Raw genomic sequence first — 16,080 nt, forward strand, 5'->3', positions numbered from 1 at the left:
CTCAGCAAGATCTCAGAGAGCTCATCACAAATGCACGATACACCCTACCCACACCCCACCGTAAGTCTCCATCTCAACCCACTCCCGTTTATTTCCTTCGTTGCACTTTAAAAATGTGATTATTTTTCTGTTTATTCATTTATTGTCTGCTCTCCCTACTTAATGTGAGCTCCATGTGGTCAAGGGAGTCCTCTAGCCTGTCTTCCACTGTAGCCCTAGAACATTTCCTGGCAGAGGACATTCAAGAAATGTGTCTTACATGGAAACAACCTAAATGTCCATCGACAGATGAATGGATAAAGAAGATATGGTATATATATATATATATATATAATGGAATATTACTCGGCCATAAAAAGAATGAAATAATGTCATTTGCAGCAATATGAATGGACCTAGACATTATCTTACTAAGTCAGTCAGAAAGAGAAAGATAAATATCATATGATCTCACTTATATGTGGAATCTAAAATATGACACAAATGAACTTATCTACAAAACAGAAACAATCTCACAGACATAGAAAATAAACTTGTGGTTGCCAAGGGGGAGGGATGGATTGGGAGTTTGGGATTAGCAGATGCAAACTATTATATACAGAATGGATAAACAACAAGGTCCTACTGTATAGCACAGGGAAATATGTTCAATATCCTGTGATAAACCATAATGGAAAAGAATATGAAAAAGAATATATATATATATATATATATATATATATATATATATATAACTGAATCACTTTGCTGTACAGTAGAAATTAACACAGCATTGTAAATCAACTGTACTTCAATAAAATAAATTTATAAAAAAGAAACATGTCTTAGGGGCAGAACTCTCCCAGATCATGGAATCTAACAAAATTGCTGTATTCTACTGATTCTAAGATATACAGTTTTGCAAAATTTAACATCTCTGGAATCCGGTGCATCTGAGTCAATGGTGCCTTTCAAAAGCCATCAGCCACTGGCGGTCATGACATGGAGGCCATGGCCTTTGTGTATGCATTCACTTGGTCATAGCTGTTTACACTGTCCTCACTTCAGCTGAGGTATGTGCATCTGTTAACTTGTGCACTTAACTGTCATTCAGAATGTCGTCAAAAAAATTTTCACTATGATTCAGCATTGAAATGACAAGCTATTTTGTACTCAGAAAGGCACAGAAGCCAAGCAGTAGGATGTCAATGTGATATTAGTGAAGAGTACTTGTCATAGAGGAATGATCATAAGTCCACATTTTCTTGTAAAGGAACAACCAAGTACCTTAGAATCCACAGGAAGGAAGATACCCACAAAGTCAGGGAAGCTGTGTTACTTTCTATTATCAAAATATTTGCTTCATTGCCAAATCCTTCAGAAGAGATGAAAATTAATTTCAAAGGAATCTGATATGATTGATTCATATGTCTCTCGGGACTGTTGTTAAAGGCACCTGTCATAGTCTATTGGAAGTGATTTTCCTTTCTTATTGGTGCATAAAATGATGGTAGAGCTTAAAATCAAGGGCATCTTAGACTTTACTTAATGAAATGAGGTATTAGCCTCTTCCAATCTTTTATTCAGGTCTATGGATCACCAAGGAGAGTGTTGGTACATGATAGGGTCAGTGAAGTGTAGCAACTCATCCAGTCTGTGCAACTTTTCCAGAACCTTCTGGTGATTGAGTTCTCTACCAGCCCCTGCTACTGGCTGAGCAGAAGGGCTCTCCAGTTCCAATTCCAACTTTAGCTTTCAGGTCTCCAAAAATTTCCCATTGGAACCCCCCATGCAAAGTACCATGTGTGCTTGCTCAGTTCTGCCCCTCACCCGAGACTCCCTGTTAAGCCTGAATGATTCCCGTTTGCATTATTGTCTCAACACTGCATCTACCAAGTCTTGCCCTACAGGGCATGAGAAATCTCAAACACCAATTTCCATGTGTACTTTTTAAAAAATTAACTAATTTATTTACTTACTTATTTTTGGCAGTGTTGGGTCTTCGTTGCTGCACGTGGGCTTTCTCTAGTTGCAGCGAGCGGGGGCTACTCTCTGTTGCGGTGTGTGGGCTTCTCATTGCAGTGGCTTCTCTTGTTGCAGAGCACGGGCTCTAGCCACATGGGCTTCAGTAGTTGTGGCTCACGGGCTCTACAGCGCAGGCTCAGTAGTTGTGGCACATGGGCTTAGTTGCTCCGTGGTATGTGGGATCTTCCTGGACCAGGGCTCGAACCCGTGTCCCCTGCATTGGCAGGTGGATTCTTAACCACTGCACCACCAGGGAAGTTCCCATGTGTACCTTTTTTGGACAGTTATTTACCATTTTGATGACAACAGCTGCATAATTCTGGAGAAACGATTTGTATATTTAACTGTGGTCCCTCTACAGGATGGAAGAAGGAGATGCTCAGAAACAATGCAGGTACCACAACACAAGACAGGAGAGTCAGTGGAGAGGGTCCAGGGCATAGTTATCAAAAGTGAGCATATGCTGGGTTAAACAAAATGTGTCCATTTTTCTTAAAGTCTTTAGAGTCTCTCAATGCATCGTTTTATGTTTAGTAAGTCATTTCGTAGTTCATTCATTCATTTATTCTTTTATTCTCCAAATAACTGAATGCCTACTGTATGCCAGTTCACTCTACTAGGCTCAGGGCATAGAAGGATAAACAAAAAAAAGACACTTTTCTACACAGTATATAGCACAGAATGGTTTTTAACCTAGAGCCCACAGACCGTCTCCCAAAGTGGTTCATGAACTTGGATGGGAAAAAAGTTACAACATTGTCTTCACTAACCTCTGACTGCTGGAAAACACTGATTTGTCTCCATCACTATCATTTTAATTTTTCATATAAAATTCTTCATAGAATTTCATTTAAATGGAATCATGCAGTATGTAGAACTTTTGAGATTGGCTTCTTTCCCTCGTCATAACAACTTCAAGATTCATCCAAGTTGTTGGGTGTCAGTAGCTCATTCTTTTTTATTGCTAAATTGAGTAGTATTCCATAGGGATGTACCACAGTTTATTTACCCATTTATCCATTGAAAGACATTTGGATTGTTTCTAGGTATTTATGATTATGAGTAGAGCTGCTATAAACATTCATGTACAGGTTTTTGTGTGAACATACATTTTCCGTTCACTTGGGTAATTCCCTAGAAGTATGATTGTTGGGTCATAAGCTAAGTGTGTGTTTAGCTTTATAAGAAACTGCCAAGTGGTTTCGCAGAGTAGTTGTGCAATTTGCCCTTCCAAACTGGTGACGTATGAGATTCCCAATTGGTTTGCATCGTCCTGAGCACTTGGTATTGCCTGTAGTTTTTAATTTTCACCATTCTATTTTGCCATTCTAGGTATGTAGTTATATCTCTTCAGGATTTAATTTGCATTTCTCTAATGGTCAATGATACTGAGCATCTCTTCATAGGCTTATGTACTGCTGGATATTTGCCAATATTTTGTTGAGAATTTTTGCATCTGTGTTCATGAGAGATATTGTTCCATATGCTTTCTTTTATTGTACCATATTTCTCTGGTTTTGGCATCAAAGTAATGCTGGCCTCATAAAATGAGTTGGGGAGTGTTCCCTCCTATTCTATTTTCTAGAAGAGACTGTATAGAATGCATTGTATTTCCTCTTTAAATATTTGATAGAATTTGCTAGTGAAATCGTCTGGGTCCAGGGATTTCTTTTACAGAAGGTTTTAAATTGCAAATTCAGTCTTCAAAATAATTTTAGGGCTATTCAACTGATCTATATTTCACCTTGAGTGAGTTTTGGTAGTTTGTGTTTTTGGCAGAATTTGTCCATTTTATCTAAATTGTCAAGTTTATGACCAGGGTCTGTAGTGATAACTCCTCTTTCATTCCTAATACTGGTAATTTTTGCACTCTCTTTCTCTGCAGTCTCTGTATAGATTTATCAATAATATTGAACTTCTCAAAGAACCAAGTTTTAATTTCACTGATTTCTCTCTATTGTGTATTAAATTTTATTCAGTTTCATTGCTTTATACTCTTACTTCTATTATTCCCTTCCTTTTGCTTGTTTTGGGTTTATTTTACTCTTCTTTTTCTAATTTCTTAAGGTAGCAGCTTAGGCTGTTGGTTTGATACCTTTCTTTATTCTAATACAAACATTTTAATTGTATAACTTTCACTCTAAGCACTGCTTTTCCTGCATCCTACAAATTTTGATATGTTATATTTGGATATTCATTCAGTTCAAAATATTTTTCTAATTTCCCTGAGACTTCCTCTTTGACTCATGGATTATTTAGAAGTGTGTTGTTTAATTTCCAAGGGTTTGGAATTTTCCCAGTCATTCTGTTATTGATTTCTAGTCTAATTCCGTTATAATCAGAGAACATACTTTGTATGATTCCAACTTTTTAAATTTTTTAAAAAATTATCTTATGACACAAGATATGGTTTATATTGGTAAAGGTTCCATGTACACTTGAGAAGAATGTGTGTACTGCTGTTTTGGGCTGGAGTGTTCTATAAATGTCAATTAGAACCAGTTGTTTATAGTATTGCTCAGTTTTGTATACTATATACTTGCTGGTTTTCTGTCTGCCAGTTCCATTGATTACTGAGAGAGGAATGTTGAAGTCTCCAGTTATTACTGTAGATTTGTCTGTTTCTTGTTTCAGCTCGGTTAGTTTTTGTTTCATACATTTTCAAGCTCGTTTACTTGGTACATATCCATTTAGGATTGCGTGACTTCTTGTGTGAATTTACCCCTTTATCACCATGTATTGTCCCTTTTTATCCCTGGTAATTATCTTTGCTCTGAAATCTGATTTCTCCGATATTACTCTAGCCACTGCAGATTTCTTCGGAATAGTGAAATATATATATTTCCATCTTTTACTTGTAACCTAGCTAAGTCACTATATTTGAAATGAGTTTCTAATAAACAGTATATAATTGAGTCATTTTTGAAATCTGTTCTGACAACACGTCTTTTAATTAGAGTGTTCAGTTCATTTACATTTTATGTCATTACTGGTATTTAGGATTTAGGTCTACCGTTTTATTATTTGTTTCCTCTGCGTCTCTCTATTTTTAGTTTCTGTATTTCCCTTTTTCTTCCTTTCTTTTAGATTATTTAAAGATTGTTTAGTTTTCTATTTTAATTTATCTGTTGCATTTTTACTATTCTGTGTAATTTTTTTCATTTTAATTTTTATATTTTTTATTTTTTTTAAACATCTTTATTGGAGTATAATTGCTTTACACTGTTGTGTTAGTTTCTGCTGTATAACAAAATAAATCAGCTGTATGTATACATATATCCCCATATACCCTCCCTCTTGTGTCTCCCTCCCACCCTCCCTATCCCATTCCTCTAGGTGATCACAAAGCACTGACCTGATCTCATTGTGCTATGCGGCTACTTTCCACTAGCTATCTATCTTACACTTGGTAGTGTATATATGTCAATGCCACTCTCTCACCTCGTCCCAGCTTACCCTTCCCCCTCCCCATGTCCTCAACTCCATTCTCTACGTCCGTGTCTTTATTCCTGTCCTGCCCCTCGGTTCTTCAGAACCATCTTTTTTTTTTAGAATCCATACATATGTGTGAGCATATAGTATTTGTTTTTCTCTTCCTGACTTACTTCACTTGTATGACAGAATCTAGCTCCATCCATCTCACTACAAATAACTCAATTTCGTTTCTTTTGAAGGCTGAGTAATATTCCATTGCATATATGTACCACCTCTTCTTTATCCATTCATCTGTCGATGGACACTTAGGTTGTTTCCATGTCCTGGCTATTGTAAATAGAGCTGCAATGAACATTGTGCTACATGACTATTTTTGAATTATGGTTTCCTCAGGGTATATGCCCAGTAATGGGATTGCTGGGTCATATGGTAGTTGTATTTTTAGTTTTTTAAGGAACCTCCAAACTGTTCTCCATAGTGGCTGTATCAATTTATATTCCCACCAAGAGTTCAAGAGGGTTCCCTTTTCTCCACACCCTCTCCAGCATTTATTGTTTGTAGATTTTTTGATGATGGCCATTCTGACTGGTGTGAGGTGATACCACATAGTAGTTTTGATTTGCATTTCTCTAATGATTAGTGATATTGAGCATCCTTTCATGTGTTTGTTGGCAATCTGTGTATCTTCTTTGGAGAAATGTCTATTTAGGTCTTCTGCCCATTTTTGGATTGGGTTTTTTTTTGATATTGAGCTGCATGAGTTGTTTGTATATTTTGGAGATTAATCCTTTGTCAGTTGCTTCATTTGCAAATATTTTCTCCCATTCTGAGGGTTGTCTTTTCATCTTGTTTATGGCTTCCTTTGCTTTGCAAAATCTTTTAAGTTTCATTAGGTCCCATTTGTTTATATTTGTTTTTATTTCCATTTCTCTAGGAGGTGGGTCTAAAAGGATCTTGCTGTGATTTATATCATGGAGTGTTCTGCCTATGTTTTCCTCTAAGAGTTATATAGTGTCTGGCCTTACATTTAGGTCTTCAAAACGTTCTGAGTTTATTTTTGTGTATGGCGTTAGGGAGTTCTAATTTCATTCTTTTATGTCTCCTTTATCATAGATAAGGTGACCATATGTGCGTGGGTTTATCTCTGGGCTTTCTATCCTGTTCCATTGATCGATATTTCTGTTTCTGTGCCAGTACCATACTGTCTTGATTATTGTAGCTTTGTAGTACAGTCTGAAGTCAGGGAGCCTGATTCCTCCAGATCCCTTTTTCTTCCTCAAGATTGCTTTGGCTATTTGGGATCTTTTGTGTTTCCATACAAATTTTGAAATGTTTTGTTCTAGCTCTGTGAAAAATGCCATTCGTAGTTTGACAGGGATTGCATTGAATCTGTAGATTGCTTTGGGTAGTATAGTCATTTTCACAATCTTTATTCTTCCAATCCAAGAACGTGGTATATCTCTCCATCTGTTTGTATCATCTTTAATTTCTTTCATCAGTGTCTTATAATTTTCTGCATACAGGTCTTTTGTCTCCTTAGGTAGGTTTATTCCTAGGATTTTTATTTTTTTGTTGCAGTGGTAAATGGAAGTGTTCCCTTAATTTCACGTTCAGATTTTTCATCATTAGTATATAGGAATGCAAGACATTTCTGTGCATTAATTTTGTATCCTGCTACTTCATCAAATTTATTGATTAGCTCTAATCGTTTTCTGGTAGCATCTTTAGGATTCTCTATGTATAGTATCATGTCATCTGCAAACAGTGACAGTTTTACTTCTTCTTTTCTGATTTGTATTCCTTTTATTTCTTTTTTGTCTCTGATTGCTGTGGCTAAAACTTCCAAAACTATGTTGAATAATAGTGGTGAGACTGGACAACCTTGTCTTGGTCCTTATCTTAGTGGAAATGGTTTCAGTTTTTCACCATTGAGAACGATGTTGGCTGTGGGTTTGTCATATATGGCCTTTATTGTGTTGAGGTAAGTTCCCTCTATGCCTATTTTCTAGAGAGCTTTTGTCATAAATGGATGCTGAATTTTGTCAAAAGCTTCTCCTGCATCTATTGAGATGATCATATGGTTTTTCTTCTTCAGTTTGTTAATATGGTGTATCACATTGATTGATTTGTATATATTGAAGAATCCTTGCATTCCTGGAATAAACCCCACTTGATCATGGTGTATGACCCTTTTAATGTACTGTTGGATTCTGTTTGTTAGTATTTTGTTGAGGATTTTTGCCTCTATGGTCATCAGTGATATTGGCTTGTAGTGTTCTTTTTTTTGTGACATCTTTGTCTGGTTTTGTTATCAGGGTGACAGTGGCCTCATAGAATGAGCTTGGGAATGTTCATCCCTCTGCTTTACTTTGGAAGAGTTTGAGAAGGATAGGTGTTAGCTCTTCTCTAAATGTTTGATAGAATTCGCCTGTGAATCCATCTGGTCCTGGGCTTTTGTTTGTTGGAAGATTTTTAATCACAGTCTCAATTTCAGTGTTCGTGATTGGTCTCTTTATATTTTCTATTTCTTCCTGGTTCAGTCTCGGGAAGTTGTGCTTTTCTAAGAATTTGTCCATTTCTTCCAGGTTGTCCATTTTATTGGCATATTGTTGCTTGTAGTAATCTCTCATGATCCTTTGTATTTCTGCAGTGTCAGTTGTTACTTCTCCTTTTTCATTTCTAACTCTGTTGATTTGAGTCTTCTCTCTTGTTTTCTTGATGAGTCTGGCTAATTGTTTATCATTTCTGTTTATCTTCTCAAAGAACAACCTTTTAGTTTTATTGATCTTTACTACTGTTTCCTTCATTTCTTTTTCATTTATTTCTGATCTGATCTTTATGATTTCTTTCCTTCTGTTCACTCTGGGGTTTTTTTGTTCTTCTTTCTCTAATTGCTTTAGGTGTAAGGTTACGTTGTTTATTTGAGATGTTTCTTGTTTCTTGAGGTAGGATTGCATTGCTGTAAACTTCCCTCTTAGAAATGCTTTTGCTGCATCTCATAGGTTTTGGGCCGTCATGTTTCCATTGTCATTTGTTTCTAGGTATTCTTTTATTTCCTCTTTGATTTCTTCAGTGATATCTTGGTTATGTATTAGCGTATTGTTTAGCCTCCTTGTGTTTGTATTTTTTATGGTTTTTTTCCTGTAATTGATATCTATTCTCATAGTGTTGTGCTCGGAAAAGACACTTGATATTATTTTAATTTTCTTAAATTTACCAAGGCTTGATTTGTGTCCCAATATATGAACTATCCTGGAGAATGTTCCATGAGCACTTGAGAAGAAAGTGTATTCTGTTGTTTTGGATGGAATGTCCTATAAATATCAATTAAGTCCATCTTGTTTAACGTATCATATAAAGTTTGTGTTTCCTTATTTATTTTCATTTTGGTTGATCTGTCCACTGGTGAAAGTAGGGTGTTAAAGTCCCCTACTATGATTATGTTACTGTCGATTTCCCCTTTTATGGCTGTTAGCATTTGCCTTATGTATTGAGGTGCTCCTACATTGGGTGCATAAATATTTACAATTGTTATATCTTCTTCCTGGATTGACCCCTTGATCATTATGTAGTATCCTTCTTTGTCCCTTGTAATAGTCTTTATTTTAAAGTCTATTTTGTCTGATATGAGAATTGCTACTCCAGCTTTCTTTTGGTTTCCTTTTTGCATGGAATATCTTTTTCCATCCCTTCATTTTCAGTCTTTATGGATCTTTCTGGTTTTTGAGTGGAGCTGGGTCTTAGCATTGAGATGGAGATCTCTGGGAAAGCTCTCGCCAATTGATATTATGTGGGTCCTGGAGGTCTCTGGTGGTCCAATGTTCTGAACTCGGCTCTCCCACCTCAGAGGCTCAGGCCTGACACCCGGCCAGAGCACCAAGACCCTGTCAGCCATACGGCCAGGTACGTGGGGAGTTTCTTGCCTTCTGGGATGTATGAGTTCTGTCAGCATTCAGTAGGTGTTCTGTAGGAGTTGTTCCACATTTAGATGTATTTTTGATGTATTTGTGGGGAGGAAGGTGATCTCCACGTCTTACTCCTCCGCCATCTTGAAGGTCCTCCTGAGTTAGTGTGCTGATGGGTAAACTGGTACTTTGGCTGCCGGCAGCCAATGAGAGCTCAGCGACTGACTTGTTGTAGCACCAGATACTGTAGTACTGCAGACAGAAGAAGGGAACACCAGCAGGAAGAAGGGAACATGAGTTCCTTTTTTTTCTTCTCAATTGCATTTAGTCCAGTTTCACTTGCTCATAGGGTACCGCATACAGAGGTCTTGCTCTCAGCTTCAAACCAAAGATCCTTGAGCGAAAAGCTATGCCCGATACCTCAGCTCACAGAAGTGCTGTGGAGACACTGCAATTCAAGATGGCTGGGGCCATGTACCACTCTTTTGTGTAAGTTTTAAGCTGCTGTTCTAGGGATTAAAATATACATACTCAACTTTTCATAGTCTTTGTAGAATCAATATTTACCACTTCAAGTGATATATTACCACTGTGTAGGCACCATTACCCTTCCTCCTTTATGTTGCCATTGTCGTATTTGTTACCTTAACATACACTGAAATCCTACTAGACAATGTTATAATTTTGGTTTTTAACCATCAAACACATTTAAAGAACTCAAGAGAAGAACCGTCTGTCATATTTACCCAGGTATGTGCCACTTCTGTTGTTCTTCCTTCATTTTTGATGTTCCAGCTTCCGTCTGGTGTCATTTCTCATCCTGAAGCAATAGAGCTGGTGACAATGAAGTCTCTCTTCCATGTCTTTCACCTAAGAATGTCTTTATTTCATCTTCATTTCTGAAGGATATTTTTACTGCATATAGAATTGTTGGTTGACAGTTCTTTTAAAATATTCTTTAAAAATGTTCCATTTCCTTCTGGAGAAATCTATGGCTATTTGAATCATGTTATTCTATAAGTGAAGTGTTGTTTTTTTCTGGTTGCTTTACATGTTGTTTTTTCTTCTTTAGTTTTCAACAGTTTGGTAATGATATATCTGGGCATGGATTTCTTTGGGTTTATCTTCTTTGGGGTTTCTTAGACTTCTTGAGTCTTTAGATTTATGCCTTTCTACAAATTTGGCAAGTAGATTTATGCTTTCTACAAATTTGGCAAGTTTTTAGCCATTGTTTCTTCATACATTTTCTATGCACCATATCCTTTCTTCCTAGGACTCCTAGGATAAGATCATTAGAATATTTGACACTTTCCCACCAGTTGATGATACTCTGTTCTTTTTTACTTTTAATCTTTTTTCTCTGTATTGTTCAGATTTTATAATTTCTATTGATTTACATTAAAGTTCACTGACTCTTTCTTCTATCATCTCCATTCTGCTATTGAGCCCTATCCAGTGAGGTTTTTATATTGGTTGTAGTATTTTTCCATCCTAAAGTTTCCTTTTGGTTCTTCTTTATATGTTTTTTTTCAATCCCTCATTCATTTTAAGAATGTTTGTTATTACATTTTGGAGTGTTTTTATAATAGTTGCTTTAAATTCTGTGTCATCTAAGTATTGGCTTCTGTTGACTGTCTTTTCCCATACAAATTGAGATTTTCCCAATTCTTCATATGTGCTGAGTAATTTTTAATTGTTTCCTGGACATTTGGATGATTATGTTACAAGACTCTAGATTTTATCTAAATCCTATGGAGAATGCTGATTTTTTTTTTTTCATCTGATTCTACCAGGTTGAGTTCCAACCAGTCTTCCATGGGTTATGATTCTAATATAAGTCCTGTTTTACAAGATTTCAGATCTGAAATATTTTACAAGATTTCAGCCTGTGTACAATATTCAGTAGCCAGTCTGAAACCTAGGCAGTGGTCTATTTTGTAGTTCTGTTCTCAAAATGTATGGTGTGCTATTTGCGGTCAGGTCTATTCTTGTGCATCTCAGGGGTGAGCCCAGAAGTTCATCAACAACTTTCTGGGGTTCCTTTCCCTAGCTCTTCCTTCCCTATGGTAGTTTCCAGTTCCCAGGGGCTCAACTTTTTGGTCCCCTGGCCAAAAAGCTGGGGCTTTACTTAGCCTGCTCTTCCATGCATTTTCCACAACTACATCTGTGTCCAGGGACAGTAGTGGTAGCAGAAAGGGGAAAAAAAGAAAAAAAGCATTGGGAGTTTGCCCTATGCTCTTGGGACCACAGCTCTTCTGATCAGAGGGATGATTCTCCTCCCTCAGTTTTAGGATCCTATAAGCTCTCATGCCCCTGACACCACAGGATGGCTTGGAGTCTGGGGCACAAGAGAATGGAGAAAAGGAAAACAAAACAGGGGATTTCTCCACCACTTCTCAGTATTAGGAGACCTCCTTCCTGCTCCCTATGGCAGGACCTGAGTGGGACTCTCTCTATAGGCACCAGTGCCCATTTCTGGGTTTAGAGCTGTACTTACTTTAGGCTGGGGGGTTCTGGAGGGGAAAAAATGGTAACTCACCACAAGTTTGGGGATTCTTCAGATTCTGTCTTCTTCACCAGTTTGCAAACTACCGTTTGCTTTTCAGACAGGTTGGAATGTGCTTACTCCATCTTGCCCTGAATCAGAACCCAATGTGTTTTATTTCATGCACTTAAAACATAATTTTGAGGTAAGATCCATAGGCCACATCAGCTTCCAAAGTGGTGCCTGGCATAGGTAGGATTTTTAGTCAAAAGGGAGAGACATATGTCAGCAACGACTTTCAAATCAGCATTATATATGCTCAGGAGGAGCGGCTAGGACCTTTGGGAGCCCTTGGAGAGCACGTAGGCTAGTTTGGGATCAGGAAAGGCTGCCCAGTGAGCAGGGGAGGAAGAGTGTTCTCAGCAAATGGAAAGTCATGCTCATGAGCCAGAAAAGAACCAGAATGTGGAAAGTGTGGATCATAGCGAGTAGTTTAGAATGGCCAGGACATGAACTCTTCTTGGCTTTTGAGACCATGGCAGAAGAAAATCACATTGCTTCATTAGACAGCATTGGTAGACTATTAAATTCAATGAAATTCTAAGCCCATTGGAAGCTGTCATCCTGATGATATCCATGGTAGAATCCAATTCCAAATCTCCATCTCAGTTCTATACATAGACTCTGCTGTGTAGGCATTTCACATTTCAATAAGGAATCCATTCATTTTGTATGCCTGGCAACAACCTCTGTTGTGGATACATATACCATTGGATGGCTATTTTAAATCGCTCTTTCAGAGATCAAAAATTCAGTAAGGAGACTGAAAGCAAAATACAAAAATTAAGAATGCAAAAGAATAAAATAGCCAAAGGAAAAAATTTAAATTCCATCTTTTCATTATTATAAACTCAAAGAACAACCACAAATAACTGACACAATCAGTATAATACATTTCTCTGTGCTTTTTGAAAAATTCAGATTTGTCAGAGCTGGGGGCAGAAAATGGAAATAAATACGATGAAACAGAGATAGTATGCCAAGAAATAAAAAAGGAACTAAATTCCCAAGGCAGGTAAATCCAGCATGCAATAACACAGATTCAAATCCCCACAGACAAACACAGGCCTGTTGTGAGAAATTCAGTGGCTTTGCCACAGAGACTATGGGGTGAATCTGACCTCAGGCATAGAGCTCATTTCATTACCATGCAACAGCAGGATATTTTGGGGAAAAGAAGAAAAAATAAAGAAAGGACTGTATATTCACGCCACTATAGAGGTTTTTTTTTACATAAAATATGACTGCCTATGGATAAAATAGACAATAAAGAGGTAGTTCATTTAATTTATCTTAAGAAAGCATTTGCCATCTCATGCATAACAACCTGCTTGAAAATCAAAATAGGGAAAGAGAACACACTGGGAGACTTTCATTTAAGCAATAAACAAAACTTTACTGAGCATCTACTACAGACCGAGCCAGCACTAAGGTCCAGGGGTGTGTTAAGGACTGAATTGTGTCCCCCAAACTTATATGTTGTAGCCTTAATATTTAATACCTCAGAATGGGACTGTGTTTGGGCCTTTAAAGAGGTAAATAAGGTTAAATAAGGTCATTAGGGTGGGCCCTAATCCAATCTGACTGGTTCCTTAAAAGAAGAGGAAATTTGGACACAAAAAGAGACACCAGGAACATGCACACATAGAGGAAAGACCATGTGAGGAGGAAAGACCCTGTGAGGACACAACAAGAAGATAGCCATCTGCAAGCCAAGGAGAGAGGCCCACCAAACCCCAACCCTGCCAACACCTGACCTTGGACTTCCAGGCTCCAGAACTGTGAGATATAAATTTCTTTTGTTTAAGCCACCCAGTTTGTGGTACTTTGTCGTGGCAGCTTGAGCTGACTAATACAGGTGGGAGGTGAACAGAGGACATTGGCTCAGGAGGAAGCTGACACAGGAACAAAGGATAGCAATACTCAGAACTCAGGGTGGGGTGATAAGCAAGCTTGTGGGCCCATAACAGAGCACAGAGGGAGAAATGACTTGATTCCAGGAAATAATTAAGAAGATCTAAGGATAAACTCAACTTCAAAATTGTCAACACTGATACTTTCTCTAGAAACTGGATTCATCCTGGGTTTGGTCAGACTGAAAACGACATCTGAATCTGAAGCTGCCCCCTTGCTGATGTAGTCTCCCCATCAAGGGGTTTTGGATCCTCCTGCCTTCCAGGTATAAACCATCCCCAAGCAATTAGTATAAAAAGTGCTAACAGGGCTTCCCTGGTGGCGCAGTGGGTGAGAGTCTGCCTGCCGATGCAAGGGACACGGGTTCGTGCCCCGGTCCGGGAAGATCCCACATGCCGCAGAGTGGCTGGGCCCGTGAGCCACGGCCTGCGCGTCTGGAGCCTGTGCTCCGCAGCGGGAGAGGCCACAACAGTGAGAGGCCTGCCTACCGCAAAAAAAAACAAAAAAAAGTGCTAACAGTTTCTATCCATCCCTCAGCCTTCCACTTTCTCATGATGGTGCCAGTAAACAACTTGATCTTAATGATCAATGATATGATTGACCCCAGAACATAGAGTACAAATTCAATAAAATGAAAATCATGAATAAAATAGAGCTGGTGAGTACATCTTCAATAATATTGCAAACTGAGAGAATATTGGCTATTGAATATTGGGAGTTTCAGAAAAGGAGAGAAGAATGATATGAAGAAGCAAACTTGAGAAGTAAATAGAAGAAAACACCCCTTAACTGAATAAAGACCAATTTTTGGACCGAATGTAAATACACTCTAAGCACCAAGCAAGATAAATAAGAATAATTTGAAAAAAAAAAAACTCACACCCGGACAAAGTCTGGTGAATTCCCAAACTCCAGCTGCTAGAGAACAAAAGCAAATATTTACATAGGGAAGGAAATTTGAATGGCACCAGATCCTCACTGGAAGTAGCTAGAGCCCCCAAGCAGTGGAGCCAGACTTACAGCTTTTGAGAGATAAGGCTCTGGTCCAAGATTCCTCTGCCTGGCTAATATCATGCATACAGGAGGCCAGGGAAAGACACTTTGGCACTTTGCAAGGACTTAAAAAATTTCTACCCATGTTCCATTTTTAAGAAAAGACTAGGAGTACATGGGATTAGGAAAAATCAAATCATAAAAGAAGATACACAGTTGAACTTCCAATTACCAATGAGCATGGCGACAAGATGGGTAGGAAGAATTAAAATCTAAAAACAAAAACCTTGACTACTCCAGGAAAAATAAGGAAAGTGAAAATAAGACACAAGAAGAAACTTTAATAAATCGTTAAAAAAAGAGGTAAGATGAAAAAATGACCAAAAATATTAGACATCTCAATAAATGTGACTAGATTAAATTCCTCCGTTGAATGAAAAATATTCTGAAATAGAGTTTTAAAGCACTATTGGTTATATGCTATTTATGAGAGAGAGCCAAACAAAATTCTAAAGAAAGCTTGAAAAGAAAGAGATAGGAAAATATACTGGGCAAGAGTAAACAAAAGAATGGAGGCAACATGAAGATCAGATAAAGTGGAATTTAAGACCAACAGCTTTAAATAGGACAAAAAGCAATATTTTATAATGATAATAGGTACAACTCCAAATAGAAAGAGTCATGAACCATTATATATTCCGTATGACATTATTTCTAAATACATAGGGCAAAACTTTTCCAAGATAAAAGAAACGGATGAATCCGCAGTCCTTGTAGGGTAACAGCTCTCTTTGAAATTACCAGATCAAGTTGTCAAACAAGAAGTGAAGACGTGGAGACACTGAATACCCAATAAGCCAAATGCCATCTGCGTAGAACTTCAGACTAAATTTAGAAAACAAATTTTCTTCAAACACTCATAAATGATTTCAGGCTGCTCTAACAGAATACCACAAACTGGGCAGCTTAAACAACAAGCATTCATTTCTCACAGTCCTAGAGGCTGAAGTCCAAGATCAAGGGCCAGACAGTCAGGTTCTTGGTGAGGGCTGTCTCCTCATTGTAGGAGAGGAAGAAAGAGAGAAAGAGAGACAGAGGTCTTTTGTCTCTTCTTATAAGGGCACAAATTCCATTCAAGAAGGCTCTGTTCTTATGGTCTAATCACCTCCCAAAGGCCCCACCTCCTAATACCATCACACAGGGGATTAGGGCTTCAATATATGAACTTTGGGGGAAAACATTCAGTTCATAACAATTAGGCCACAAAGGAAAAGGTAAAAATAG

The sequence above is a fragment of the Leucopleurus acutus genome (assembly GCF_964270905.1).
Source record: "Leucopleurus acutus genome assembly, chromosome: 5".
NCBI classification, from domain to species: domain Eukaryota; kingdom Metazoa; phylum Chordata; class Mammalia; order Artiodactyla; family Delphinidae; genus Leucopleurus; species Leucopleurus acutus.